The sequence below is a fragment of the Xenopus laevis genome, chromosome 4S, assembly GCF_017654675.1.
Source record: "Xenopus laevis strain J_2021 chromosome 4S, Xenopus_laevis_v10.1, whole genome shotgun sequence".
In the NCBI taxonomy this organism is placed as follows: domain Eukaryota; kingdom Metazoa; phylum Chordata; class Amphibia; order Anura; family Pipidae; genus Xenopus; species Xenopus laevis.
Genome location: NC_054378.1, coordinates 71,313,636 through 71,328,253, shown reverse-complemented (window position 1 = coordinate 71,328,253; position 14,618 = coordinate 71,313,636). Strand labels below are relative to the sequence as shown.

General features: G+C 41.5%; 1 non-coding gene and 3 pseudogenes across 1 annotated transcript; all 4 read left to right on the top strand.

The window, feature by feature from the left end:
• Positions 1-318: 318 nt before the first annotated feature.
• Positions 319-426, top strand: LOC121393480 (annotated as a pseudogene).
• Positions 427-827: 401 nt separating this feature from the next.
• On the top strand, positions 828-935 carry LOC121393478 (annotated as a pseudogene).
• A 438-nt stretch (positions 936-1,373) lies between these two features.
• On the top strand, positions 1,374-1,486 carry LOC121393476. The gene has a single exon (XR_005961092.1). It is a non-coding gene; the product is annotated as a U5 spliceosomal RNA (small nuclear RNA).
• Positions 1,487-1,950: 464 nt separating this feature from the next.
• LOC121393479 lies at positions 1,951-2,037 on the top strand (annotated as a pseudogene).
• The last annotated feature ends 12,581 nt before the right edge of the window (positions 2,038-14,618 follow it).

Sequence of the window (14,618 nt, the reverse complement as noted above, 5' to 3'; positions counted from 1 at the left end):
CTGCGCGGCTGCTTGCCGCTGCAAGCAGCAGCAGCGCAGAGGGGCAGGCAAAGGGCTCTGCAGCGCCCGTGCAAGTCTCGCCTCTAGATGCTTAGCTCATTTGCATACCATGCTGCATTAAGAGCGGCTCGGTGCGCGCCGTAGCTGTTCTCTTGGACTTCTCCTTTCGCTCTTTTAAACTCGTCTCGGAGGGAGCTTGTTCAGTTGTCGCATGATCCTGTCAAGAACTTTGTTTTGGGACATCAGATAGGCCACCTTTGCTCTCAGCGAGTGCACGCCACCTGCTTCGCAGTCGCTTTCACCTGGCAGCATTGACGGATACTCTGGTTTCTCTTCAAATCGAATAAATCTTTCGCCTTTTACTAAAGTTCCGTGGAGAGGAACGACATGAGTTTCGTTCAATTTTGAAGCCTGTTCACACAGCTACTCATAAAGTTGCAAAGACAGATGAAAATGGCAGCGAGAGGGGCTGACTAGTCGGCAAAAACTTGGCTTATCCACGCCAGGGACTACAGAGCCGGAAAGGCTGTGCTTGGTGGGCTGCTGCCGGCTGCAAGGCAGCAGCAGCAGGAGGGGCAGGCAAAAGGGCTCTCGCAGCGGCCCGTGCAGTTCGCTCTAGATGCTTGCTCATTTGCTACCATGCTGCATTAGAGCGGCTCGGTGCGCGCCGGTAGCTGTTTCTTGACTCTCTCCTTTCCGCTCCTTTTAACTCGGTCTCGGAGGGAGCTTGTTCAGTTGTCGGCATGATCCTGTCCAGATAGGCACTTTTCTCTCAGCGAGTGCACCCACCTGCTTCGCAGGTCGCCTTTCACTGGCAGCATTGACGGCTACTCTGGTTCTCTTCAATGAATAAATCTTTCGCCTTTTACTAAAGATTTCCGTGGAGAGGAACGACCATGAGTTTCGTCAATTTTTTGAAGCTGGTTCACACAGCTATCATAACGTTGCAAGACAGATGCAAAATGGCAGCGAGAGCGGGCTGACTAGTTCGGGAAAAAGCTTGGCTTATCGCGCCAGGGCATGACAAGCCGAAAGCTGTGCTTGTGCGTGTTGCTTCGGCTGCAAGCAGCAGCAGGAGGAGGGGCAGGCAAGGGCTCTCGCAGCCGGCCCGTGCAAGTCTCGCCTCTAGATGCTTAGCTCATTGCATCCCATGCTGCATTAAGACGGCTCGGTGCGCGCCGGTAGCTGTTTCTTGGACTCCTCTCCTTTCCGCTCCTTTTAAACTCGGTCTCGGAGGGAGCTTGTTCAGTTGTCGGCATGATCCTGTCAAAGGAACTTTGTTTTTGGGACATCCAGATAGGCCACCTTTTGCCTCTCAGCGAGTGACACCCACCTGCTTCGCAGGTCGCCTTTCACCTGGCAGCATTGACAGCATACTCTGGTTTCTCTTCAAATCGAATAAATCTTTCGCCTTTTACTAAAGATTTCCGTGGAGAGGAACGACCATGAGTTTCGTTCAATTTTTTGAAGCTGGTTCACACCAGGCTACTCATAACAGTTGCAAAGACAGATGACAAAATGGCAGCGAGAGCGGGCTGACTAGTTCGGGCAAAAAGCTTGGCTTATCCAGCAGCCAGGGCACTGACAGAGCCGGAAAGGCTGTGCTTGGCTGCGTGTCTGCTTGCCGGCTGCAAGCAGCAGCAGCAGCAGGAGGGGCAGGCAAAAGGGCTCTCGCAGCCGGCCCGTGCAAGTCTAGCCTCTAGATGCTTAGCTCATTTGCATACCCATGCTGCATTAAGAGCGGCTCGGTGCGCGCCCGTAGCTGTTCTCTTGGACTCCTCTCCTTTCCGCTCCTTTTAACTCGGTCTCGGAGGGAGCTTGTTCAGTTGTCGGCATGATCCTGTCAAAGGAACTTTGTTTTGGGAACATCCAGATAGGCCACCTTTTGCCTCTCAGCGAGTGCACGCCACCTGCTTCGCAGGTCGCCTTTCACCTGGCAGCATTGACGGTATACTCTGGTTTCTCTTCAAATTGAATAAATCTTTCGCCTTTTACTAAAGATTTCCGTGGAGAGCAACGACCATGAGTTTCGTTCATCCCAGGATGATGTTCACCACAAAAGCCAACTTGTCCAAAGTCTTCTTAGCAATACCACAAACATAATTCTTCACCCAAGCAAACACCAGGACAGCATCTTCACCAAACTTTATAATGCAGCACAAGACTCTCCCATCATCCCCTCAGAGCAGGGTTACCACTGGAGTGGAGTGATCACCTCTCATTGCCATGGAGCATGACCTCCCCAAACAGTAGCCTCTGACCTCTGCAGATAATCAGGCCCTGCAATTCAATCTGTAGTATTCACTCTCCTACAGGTAGGGATTTGTGCCTAGCCCATTAGACACAGGGAGAGACTGAACTGTGCCAGATGGTGTATAGACAAAACAAGGGAAATATTTGCACAAACACTGTGTTCCTTCTCAGACATGATTATTAACATAAAAGTGTCTGACACTAAGTTTGTGTCTCACACAATAATAAGTAGTGCAGTTATTGAGTTATATATCCTAACTTTATTACTAATGATTTTTTCCCCTGACCTGGTTGTTCTGTCGTTTGAGTGAGGATTACTGGTTCCTACTTTGGAAACAAAGTAAAATAATTAAAAATAATAATATCTAGTGGATAATGCATTATGACCCTGTCTGAATCCAGGCCATGTATTCTTTGGAAAAGGCTGTATTTTGTGCTATGGATAAGTTGCATACATATGAAAGAGTAACTACAGTAACACATTATTGTTCTTACAACATTTAATTATAAGATTTACATAAGGCAAATTGTTGTTTTATGCAAGTTGATGCCTAAAAGACAGTTATTGTTTAACTACAATTCTCAGCATCACCTGCATGCTTACTTGGCATGTACTCATTAAATTGCTGGGCCTTTGCACAAAATAAATCAATTGCTGATGTCAGAAAAGAAAAAGCAAGTGATATGTGGCTTCTTTCATGTATTACCCATAAATATCCAAGATATGAAATTAGTGTTTGTTAGTGAGTCAGGAGAGAGAGATGGAAAGTGTCAGACAATGTAAGGTCTTCTTGGGTTGGGTTGGAGCAACAGTCCTGCGAGGACAGTTAATGGGAACAAGTTTATAAATTTGTTGCATGACAATTTTATGGCACAACTTGTTGAGGAGCCAACCAGAAAAAATTCTATTCTGGATCTAGTGATCTCTAATGACCCAGAACATGTTTGCAAATGTGCAAGTAATTGAAACCCTTGGTAATAGTGGCCATAATGCTATCTTATTTCATGTCTGGTGCAAAAGACAAATATACACTGGGGCAGGGGTAGGCAACGCAACATTAAGCAACATTAAGTCCACATTCTGGGACACCGGGACCGGCACCTGAAAGTGGGACTGTCCCGCAAAAAGCAGGACAGTTGGGGGTATGCAATATTGGTTCAAGGAGACATATAGGATAAATGGAAAAACCCTGATTTTGTAGGCAATTATAAGTAATATATGATGTTGCTTTTACATGGTGCTGAAAATTAATATTATCTTTAAAAAATAGCCCTTTATTGGAGCTCCCTATAGATGTTCTCTGGTTCCTGTCTGTGTTTCAAATGAGGGGTGGGTGTGTCCTAATGGTCAGTGCCAGAAGCACAGCCAATCACAGCCCTGCAGTCACACAAGCAAAGACAGACTTCAGTTCCCTATAAGTTCCTGCTAGCTGCTGATGAGTATAATGCACTAGTACATTCTTATTTTTTACACAAATGTCTCCTTTAAAAATGTTTGAGTTGGTAGACTAATGGAAAAGATGAATAGAATACAATTTTGCTGTATTTACATTTTTCACATGTCATAAGTTTTTAAGATTCCAGTTTTTTCATAAATAAGCACACATTCAAGTTTGAGTTACAAATATTCAAAAACTTGAGTTTTGATATTTAAGTCTCCTAATGTAAATACATTAAAATTACTTTTATTTTTGGTGTTATTGACACTTTGACCTTCTGTTCTCAGCCACTGGAAATAAGCTATGTATGTTTTCTTAAAAAAAAAATTCTAATTTTTAATTTTGGTCTCCTTAGGACAATGCTGAGTTATTTTATATGAAGATCTGATCTTTTAGTATCCAATCAAGTTAGATAGTAGTTAGATGTAACTACTTTTATATACACCAGTTCCCCCAAACCACTTACTCCAGCTTGTTTGTACCTAAGGGTAGAGACCTGCTGGGATCCATTTTATTAGACAAGTACCTGACCCATAATAGTGACCCGCAACCAGCCATTTTTCCCCACTGATTCGCAACCCAACCCTACCCGCAATAGGCCGACTTATCTTCTGACCCAGGGACATGCAAACCCGGAAATGATGACACTTTGGACTGGAAATGATGTCACTCTGGAGCAGAATCTGTACGAACATGTAAAAGAAATGCTGGAACCATAGGGGAGGGTTGGAGGGCTTAAACCCGCATCTTTGCAGGGTACCCAGTCGGGTTACCAATGGTCTGCCCGCACGGCCTGGGAATCAGTGAATTTTTACCCAAAATCTGACCACTTTGTGGGTAATCAATGCGTAGCTGACTTGGTGCAGGTACCTAGGGCCCAATGCAAAGCAAAATAGGCCTTGTCTCTGCTCTATTATTACTCAATGACATTAAAAAGATAATTCCTTCATTATAACACTTGACCAATTGACAAAAGTTGTAGGGTTTATGATTATATTCTAAGGAGCCCATTTGTGAACAATCGAATTGCAATTTTTTTCCCACAAATCTTGAAAAAGTTTAGTTTTCCTATCTCTAAGAAGCTCAAAAAATTCTAAATATATTAAAGGGGTTATTTATTAAAGTCCAAATGCCAAAAAATTAAAGGGATACTGTCATGGGAAAAAAAATTTTTTTCAAAATGAATCAGTTAATAGTGCTGCTCCAGCAGAATTCTGCACTGAAATCCATTTTTCAAAAGAGCAAACAGATTTTTTTATATTCAATTTTGAAATCTGACATGGGGCTAGACATTTTGTCAATTTCCCAGCTGCCCCATGTCATGTGACTTGTGCCTGCACTTCAGGAGAGAAATGCTTTCTGGCAGGCTGCTGTTTTTCCTTCTCAATGTAACTGAATGTGTCCCAGTGGGACATGGGTTTTTACTATTGAGTGTTGTTCTTAGATATACCAGGCAGCTGTTATCTTGTGTTAGGGAGCTGCTATCTGGTTACCTTCCCATTGTTCTTTTGTTTGGCTGCTGGGGGGGGGGAAGGGAGGGGGTGATATCACTCCAACTTGCAGTACAGCAGTAAAGAGTGATTGAAGTTTATCAGAGCACAAGTCACATGACATGGGGCAGCTGGGAAATTGACAATATGTCTAGCCCCATGTCAGATTTCAAAATTGAATATAAAAAATTCTGTTTGCTCTTTTGAGAAATGGATTTCAGTGCAGAATTGTGCTGGAGCAGCACTATTAACTGATTCATTTTGAAAAAAAATTTTTTCCCATGACAGTATCCCTTTTAAAAGTTTTTTTTTTTATTTATTTTTTTATTTTTTTTTTTTTACTATAAATACAAATTTTTAGTAAAAAAAATCCGTGAATCTTTTGGGATTTATTATGCCTTGAGGATGGAAAAAAGTCTGAATCTGAAAATCCAGCATCTCTGACCTGCCAAGGTTGTATACAAGTCAATGGGAGAGTTCGTTAAACTGGGCCGTCGGGAAGCCGGGAAAAAACCCGGTGGGCCCTGGTCCTCATGGGCCCCTGCCGGCCCAGCTCCCTTCAGGATCTCCGGGCCCCCAAATAATAGATCCTATAATTAATAGTGGCGCCGGTGGCGCATGTGTGTCGGCATTCACGCATGCACGCTGGTGTTTGCACACACGCGGTGATGTGTAAACCGATGTTCGTGAATACTCGTCGGCATGTGCCCAGGCGTTCGAGGATGCGCGCGGAGTGGCGCGGAGTATAGTAACCCGGTGGGCCCCCCATATGCAGTCCGACCCTGATGGGAGACTTCCCGAAGATATCCTGATATGCAATGGGTTTTGGGCAAACATCCGAAAAAAATCACACGTTTTTTTTCCCGAACAGGAATTTTATGGGAAAATGTATTGATAAATATGGGTAAAGAACCCGTGCAGATTTGGTCAGAGTATATTTCAGAGAATAATGGGATAAATTCGAATTTTGATAAATAACCCCCTTATTGTAAAAAAATACGAAAACCTCGAATGCCAGACTTTGCTAAGTAAAAGTCGTCAAGGTGCTATAGAATCACTGGGAGTTGCGCTGATCTGATTGTACTGGCTTTAATCAATTTGGACTTATAGAGTTTTTTGGATAGTCTGATTCATGGTTTCAAACTACACTATAAATACACACTGGGTTTTGTTGGTGAGGGGAGGGAAAGTATTTTTTGTATGGGAACTTGACCCCAACTGTTACTACTATCCCTGACACTTCCACCAAAACAATTCACTTATCAACTCATATCTTGCATAGATTTGCCTAGTGTTTCTCTCACAGTGAATCCATTAACTTTTTCCTTGCCTTGAATGAATCTGTCACAGCTATGGGTTCTGTGGGTATTTATACATAAAATCACCACTGTGCCATCCTACTGTGAGTTATGTGGGTATTAATACATGAAATTGCCATTCTGCCATCCTGCTGTGAGTTATGAGGGTATTTATATATTAAATTACCTCTGTGCCATCCTGCTATGAGTTCTGGGGGTGTTTATAAATGAAATCACCACTGTACCATCCTGCTGCATTCTGGGAGTATTTATACATGGAATTGCCACTCTGCTATCCTACTGTGAGTTCTGGGGGTATTTATACATGAAATTGCCACTCTGCCCTTCAGCTATGGTTCTGGAGGTATTTATACATAAAATTGCCATTCTGCCATCCTGCTATGGGTTCTGGGAGTATTTATACATGGAATTGCCACTGTGCCATCCTGCTGTGAGTTCTGTGGGCATACAGAAAATACACAATTAAAGATTAAAGTACTGCATTTATAATATTAATATCATGTTGTCCAGGGTTATCAGATGGTTTGGTTTTCCTGAAAAGTTAAAGAAAGCCACGGTAAAATGGGTGGCGTCTAAAGGGTGTGACCCAAATGGGAGGTGGTCAGAGGCATTTACTTCTTTTCTGGCCCCCAGCCAAAAACATCTCTGCTGCCTATGGGCCAGTAAATCTCAGTTCTGATACAATTTCAAGCTTTCACAAAGGTAAGCAATCAAAGCAGCCACAAGTGTGGAGGGCCACACAAGGGGGGGGGGGTTATGGGCCACCAGTTGGACTGTGCTGCTGTAGAGGCCATATATTTTCTGTATAATACTGTTCCTACTAGTAAAGGTTATAGTTCCTTTAGAAAGTGGTGAATGGAATCAGGACAGTATTTAGGAGGCCATACACAGGGTCCTTTATACTGATTTGGCAGCTTTTCTGCAAGTGTATGGGGCACTTTGATGGGCCCCCAACCAATTTCTGGCCAGAAATCATCCAGATCTTGATCAGGCAGGTTTGATTTTCAATGGCCACTGTGGATTTTGTAAATTCTTGTACAGTTTTAGAAATGTGCATAATACATGGATGAGATGTTTTTACATCATTATAAAGGTTTTAGATCTAAATCAATGTCAATTTACCCAAAAACCTTTTAAGTCATTTGGGTGATCTGGGTAATAAATTATTATCTCAGATCACCTGCTTTATCATCTGGTTTTAAACCAGATTATCTTAAACACTGTTTTCAGTATTAAAGGACAAAACTAGAATTCACCTGGTTGTATATGTTTAATGATGTTTGTGTATATTTACACTGTTGTATTATTCACTGAGGACTTTGCACAACCTTCTTAATAGTTATAAATCAATAAAAACTATTAAAAACCAAAAACCATTAATGTATTAGAGGTATGGCATCTGTTATCCAGAAAGCTCGTGATTATGGAAAAGGCCCTCTCCCAAAGACTCCATTATAATGAAATAATCCAAATTTTGAAAAAATATTCCCTTTTTCTCTATAATAATAAAATAGTACCTTTTCTTGATCCAAACTAAGATATAATTAAAGGGGTTCTTCACCTTTGAATTAACTTTTACTATGATATAGAGTGTTAATTACTACATCTGAGACAATTAGCAATTGGGTTTAATTTTTTTGTAGTTTGTAATATGAAGTTTTTGAGTTATTAAGCTTCTTATTCAGCAGCTCTCCAGTTTTCAGTGGTAGCAATTTAGTTGCTAGGGTCCAAATTACCCTAGCAACCATACATTGATTTGAATAAGAGACAGGAATATGAATAGAAGAAGGACTGAATAGAAAGTAATGTAAAGTATCAATAACAGTAAATGTGTAGCCTTACAGGACATATGTTTTAAGATGGGGTCAGTGACCCCCATTTGAAAGCTAGAAAGAGACAGGAGAAAACTGTCTGCAAATAATTTAAAAACTTTAAAAAAAATAAATAATGAAGACCAATTAAAAGGTTGCTTAGAATTGAACATTTCACAATATACATAAAGTTAACCAAAAACACTGTATCCAAAAGTATGTAAGGATTTCCAAAAATAAAGAAACAAATGTAAAAAGTAGAAAAATTTATTAGGACATGAAGACCTAACGCGTTTCGTGCCTGTTGGGGCACTTACTCATAGGCCTATGAGTAAGTGCCCCAACAGGCATGTACTTTTTACATTTGTTTCTTTATTTTTGGAGATCCTCACATCCTTTTGGATACAGTGTTTTTGGTATTTGCACCTTGGGACTGAGGTGAACTGTGAGTGTATTCTCCTTTATTATTACTATCATATTTTTGTATTTTCATTTAATACTTATTTGTTGAGTGGTACCATAGATATTTGTTGTCATGTGGCAGTAGCACAAACCTAAGTATTTTCAGTTAAAGGTGAACCACCCTTTAATCCTTATTGGAAGCAAAACAAGCTTGTTGTGTTTATTTAATGTGCAAATGTTATTAAAGGAGAACTAAAGCTTAACTAAAGAAGTAGGCTAGAAATGTTGTACATTATATTTTGGGCTTCTGTACCAACCTATGGCAACCATAGCCCTTTAGCAGGGAAGATATGCGCCTTCAAATATGCCCCGGTAGCTCCCCATCTTCTTTTCTGTTGATTCACTGCACATGCTCTTTGCTGCTGTCATTTACTGAGCTTAGGGACCAACTCACAGTATACAGTACACATACAATATAAATGTCAAAAATAAGAGGCTAATCAGTAATTTATAGAGATAATTACTACATGGCAGCACAGAAACCACTGCAACTAGCATCAGAATTTAATAATCAACCCTGTAACATCATCTTATATTATAAGCCAACCTCATTTTCTGCTTGATAATTTGTGACAACCCCTATGCTCAGTTTTATCAACAGCTGCTCAGATCCCACTGAGCATGTGAGAGTCACAGACACTTTCCAAGATGGTGACCCCCTGTGAAAAGTTTGAAGTCCTGGATTATTGCTGCTATTAATAAGATGCAACTTTAGGCTAGTGCAATAAGTTAAGTATATAAAATGTGGAATTTTTGACATATTCATTTTTAGGGTTTAGTTCTCCTTTAAGTGAATTAAAGGGATACTGTAATGGGAAGAAAAATTTTTTTCAAAATGAATCAGTCCATAGTGCTGTTCCAGCAGAATTCTGCACTGCAATCCATTTCTCAAAAGAGCAAACAGATTTATTTATATTCAATTTTGAAATCTGACATGGGGCTAGACATTTTGTCAATTTCCCAGCTGCCCGAAGTCATGTGACTTGTGCGCTGATAAACTTCAATCAATCTTTACTGCTGTACTGCAAGTTGGAGTAATATCACCCCCCTCCCTTTCCCCCTCCCAGCAGCCAAACAAAGAACAATAAGAAGGTAACCAGATAACAGTTGCCTGGTAGATCTAAGAACAACACTCAATAGTAAAAACCCATATCTCACTTAGACACATTCAGTTACATTGAGAAGGAAAAACAGCAGCCTGCCAGAAAGCATTTCTTTCCTAAAGTGCAGACACAAGTCACATGACTAGGGGCAGCTGGGAAATTGACAATATGTCTAGCCCCATGTCAAATTTCAAACTTGAATATAAAAAAATCTGTTTGCTCTTTTGAGAAATGGATTTCAGTGCAGAATTCTGCTGGAGTAGCACTATTAACTGATGCGTTTTGAAAAAAACATGTTTTCCGATGACAGGATCCCTTTAAGGTAAGAAGATCCAAATTACGAAAAGACCGTTTTTGGAAAACCTCAGGTCCAGAGCATTTTTTTTTTTGATAAACTGTTTTATTGTAGTTTCATAAGTAAATAAGTATTAAATAAATTCAGTAACATAGTGAAAGCCGTGCAGTGTATGTTCATTGTGACATCATGAAGTTATTCATGTTGTTGTTTACATTCAATGAATAGCATCTATTACATAACACAGTCATAAATCTTTTTTAAATCTAAGTTGCACGGTGCTTAACACTCAAAAGAAAAGGAAAACATATTATAGACAGAGAGAAGAAAGTAGTAAGTAAGAGAGGGAGGGAAGAGGTGAGGGGGGGTTGTCTTTTCCGTGTCTTTCATAGTCTTCTGAAGGTGAGGTACATTATATCATATATGAGCGTTGGAGAAGGCAAATTTTTTTCTTATTTCTTATGTTCGAGGACTTTCATGTGGTTTCTCCCCTAAGGGAGGCTTCTGCCCACCACTTAGTATATCTGAAGGGGGCTAATAATTTATGCTGTTTCTGTCCCTCAAGTGTGCTTAGATACTTGTTCAAAGAAAAGTGAGCCTTTAGATTCCTTGTCTTGTAATGCTAGGACCCATTGCAGCTGCATCGTGTATAGTAACTTACGTTCCCATAGTTTTATTGGGGGTGGTTGTGAATCGGGCCAAAATTCTAGGATGGTCTTAACTGTTGTTAATGTCATTATGTACGCTAGTTGTTACCCTTGTTGGTCCTGTCAAAAGGCGCAGGATATAGTCCTAGTAATTTTTGTGGGTTTGTCCGAGTTACCATAATTCAGCATAAATTTGTGATTTGTGCTAAGACTAAATTCAGTTTTTTGCATGACCATAGACATGTTCCAATGTGGCCTATGGGTGATTGCACTTTGTTCAGTTAGATGTATGTATTAGGCCTATCTTGTATGCTATTTTAGGTGACACATACACTCTGTGGAGGAGTCTTAGAGCCACATCCTGGAAGTATATGCTGTCGTAATATGAGTTTTTGTGATATTTGGTACGATGTTTATCCATCTCATTGTTCCCATTGTATGTAGATTATAATCTATATTTGGTTTGATAATAGCATATACTCCTGATACTGTGAGAAGCCGTCCCTTATTTGCCATCATTAATATGTCTGATAGATTGTTTGTTAGTTGTGGCTTTATGCCCCAAATTACCAGCTGCACACTTGGTTCACTTGCTAGAAAAGGACCCAACCTCAGATTATATTGAGAGCTTCAGATTTAAAAACTTTTTAAAAAAATAAGTTTAACAAAACATACATTTGTCATGTAAGGTGCTGTACAAATCCAATAAACAGGTACACAAATACCTCATCTTGTCTAGTCTGATCATATTTGTGAAGCATCAGCGTTCATGTATATGGAATTGTGTATTAACCACTGTAGTAAATAAATTGTAAAAAAAAAAAGGAAGTGTAAAGCAAAGAAATATAAAGAAAAAACAGAGAGGAAAAGCTTATGGCATATGGAGAGAGAAAGAGATAAAGATATGCAGTAGATATAGAGGACCTAGACCGGTTTCACCTGATACACACACACCGAGGGCCGGACTGGGGGTAAAAAGCAGCCCGGGCAAAAAAATCAAAGCAGCCCACATGTAAACGTATGATCTCGTAAACGGGGCCTCGATGTGCAGTCGGTAAAAGCCTGAGCTAAGCAGCACCTGTTACCCTACCTCCAAGCGGCATGTGCGTAGAGTGCCAGGGGCCACGAGGAACAATGTAACATAGTGTATAGTAACATAGTAACATAGTAAGTAAGGTTGAAAAAAGACACACGTCCATCAAGTTCAACCTTTTAGTTTTTCTTTTGTTGTTTTTTTTTTTTTTTTTGACGGGGTAGGCAGGAGGCAACAGGGCACAAGTCCCCAGTGGGAGTGGGGGCCAGGCAGCACATAGCGGGGTACATTATATATATAATGTGGAGTGAAGCCCCACTTTTCACAGGTGAGCCGCTAGCAGGGCACCGAGAAGCCTGGGCACTGAGAAGTGGCGTAAAGAAGGCACCTGGTGACTCTGCAATGCGGAGGTGGTCCCGGGCATTGGACTGCCCCCCCCTTCAGGACAGGACTGGGCTACCTAACCCCTTCAGGAAAGGACTGCCCCCCCTTCAGGACAGGACTGGGCTGCCCTCCCCCACCTTAAGGACAGGACTGCCCCCCCCCCACCGCCCTTCAGGACAGGACTGGGCTGCCCCTCTTCAGGACAGGGCTGGGCTGCCTCCCCCCTTCAGGACAGGACAGGACCGGACTGCCCCCCACCCCCCTTCAGGAAAGGACTGGGCTGCCCCCCCCCTTCAGGACAGGACAGGAATGCCCCCCACCCCCCTTCAGTACAGGACTGGGCTGCCTCCCCCCTTTAGGACAGGACTGCCTCTCACCCCAATGCTGATTGTGCTGGGACACTCACACAGCAGGTAGCAGCAGCAGTAGCAACCGACAACAGAGGAGAGGGAGGGGCAGAGCCAGGATGGGAGATATGACGGAGGAGCGGTCCTAGAGCCCGCCGGATGCACTGAAGCTGAAAAAACTTCGAAGGCAATCAGTGCAGTGTTCCAGGTGAGAAGCGGCCCACTTCAACAAAATATTGGCGGCCCCTTGGGCATTTGCCCGAAATGACAGATTGTCAGTCCGGGCCTGCACACACCCCTCTAGTTAGATGCAAAACTGATAGGCAGGTCCTGCAATACAATTCTACATTTGTACCTCAAAGTGGTTTGGAAACATTTGAGTTTTAAGCAATTTTCAGCAGGGGGGGAAAGGCTGCCACTGGTGACACTTGGGGAGGGGGGTATTTACTAAAAATTGACTTCTCACTATAATTTAAAAAAAAAATTAGACCAAACTCCCAAACCCGAATCCCCTTAATTTACCAATGAATCACCTTGAGAAAAATTGGCCTTTTTCGAATTGCCGCCTCGACAAGTTTAATGTATCAGATTATCGAATGAAAACCAGCAGTAAACAGCCAAAAACCGAAAATCCTGAAGGAAAAAAACATTTTCCAATTGTTAAAGGAACCATCTGCCATTGATTTTTACATGATTTCACAGGTTTCAGTGGGAGTATTTTTTAAATAATTTTTAGCAGCTTCAGAGGATAATAAATATTGAAAGATTCAAGTTTTTTCCCCAAAAATGTTGTTATTCCCCTTTAAAAACTCAACCAGAAAAAATCAAGGTTTAAAGGGCACCTGTTGGCTAAAAATGATGTCCCCCAACTAAAGGTGCGCACTAATAAAGCCTGCATTCCGGTTGTGGGTAACAGCAGTTTTTTTTTTTTTTAAATGCCCCCCCCCAGCGGGAGCAGCCATGTTGTGTCACTCGCATGTGCATAATGAAAATGTGCCCCAAATTGCTCATTATGCGCATGACGTCACATGTGCGTTATATGCATGCGAGTGACACAACATGGCTGCTCACACCGGCAGCTCCCTCCTGGTGCGGGTAGTGTAGCACTGGTGGGGGGCATTTTTTTTAAATGTTATCCCCAGCCGGAATGCAGGCTCTATTAGCCTGCACCTTTGGTTGGGGATAACATAACAGGAGCCTTTTAATAATATATGCCCCTTTGACTGGGAGAACATATTCATTTTGGAAGCAAGCATAGGTGGATTTTCATTAAGACTTGGAGAGGCTAAGCTTTCCCAAACCTGTTTGCCTTAAAGCAACAGTTCAGTGTAAAAACTGGGTAAATAGATAGTATGTGCAAAATAAAAAATGTTTCTAATATAGTTAGTTAGACAAAAATGTAATGTATAAAGGCTGGAGTGACTGGATGTGTAACATAGTAGACAGAACACTACTTCTGAGATAGTCAGCGACTTGAAGGGGGGCCACATGGGACATATCTGTTCAGTGAGTTTGCAATTGATCCTCAGCATTCAGCTCAGATTCAAAAGCAACAGTTATGACCCATGTGCCTCCCCCTCAAGTCACTGATTGGTTACTGCTTGGTCACCAGGGTAACCAGTCAGTGGAAACCAAGAGGGCTGAAAAGCAGGAAGTTGTGTTCTGGCTATTATGTTTCACATCCAGCCACTCCAGCCTTTATACATTACATTTTTGCCTAACTATATTAGAAACATTTTTTTTATTTTGCACAGCCTTTTTACCCAGTTTTTATTTTTACACTGAACAATTCATTTGAGAATTAAAAGAAAATCTAAAAGAAAAAAAAATGTAAAATCTTCTGTCTCACCAATGTATCTATTTGAGTTTGTCTGGGGGAGGGCGCCCTATCTGTTTCTATATATAAAACACAAAAGCCATGCATTTCCTGTAAATTGTATCCTTATAAACGGTGAGTTCTGATGTCATCAGTTATAAACTGGCCTTCGGCCTCGTGCTTTTATATGGTCATGAAACTCCTCTGTAACTTATAATA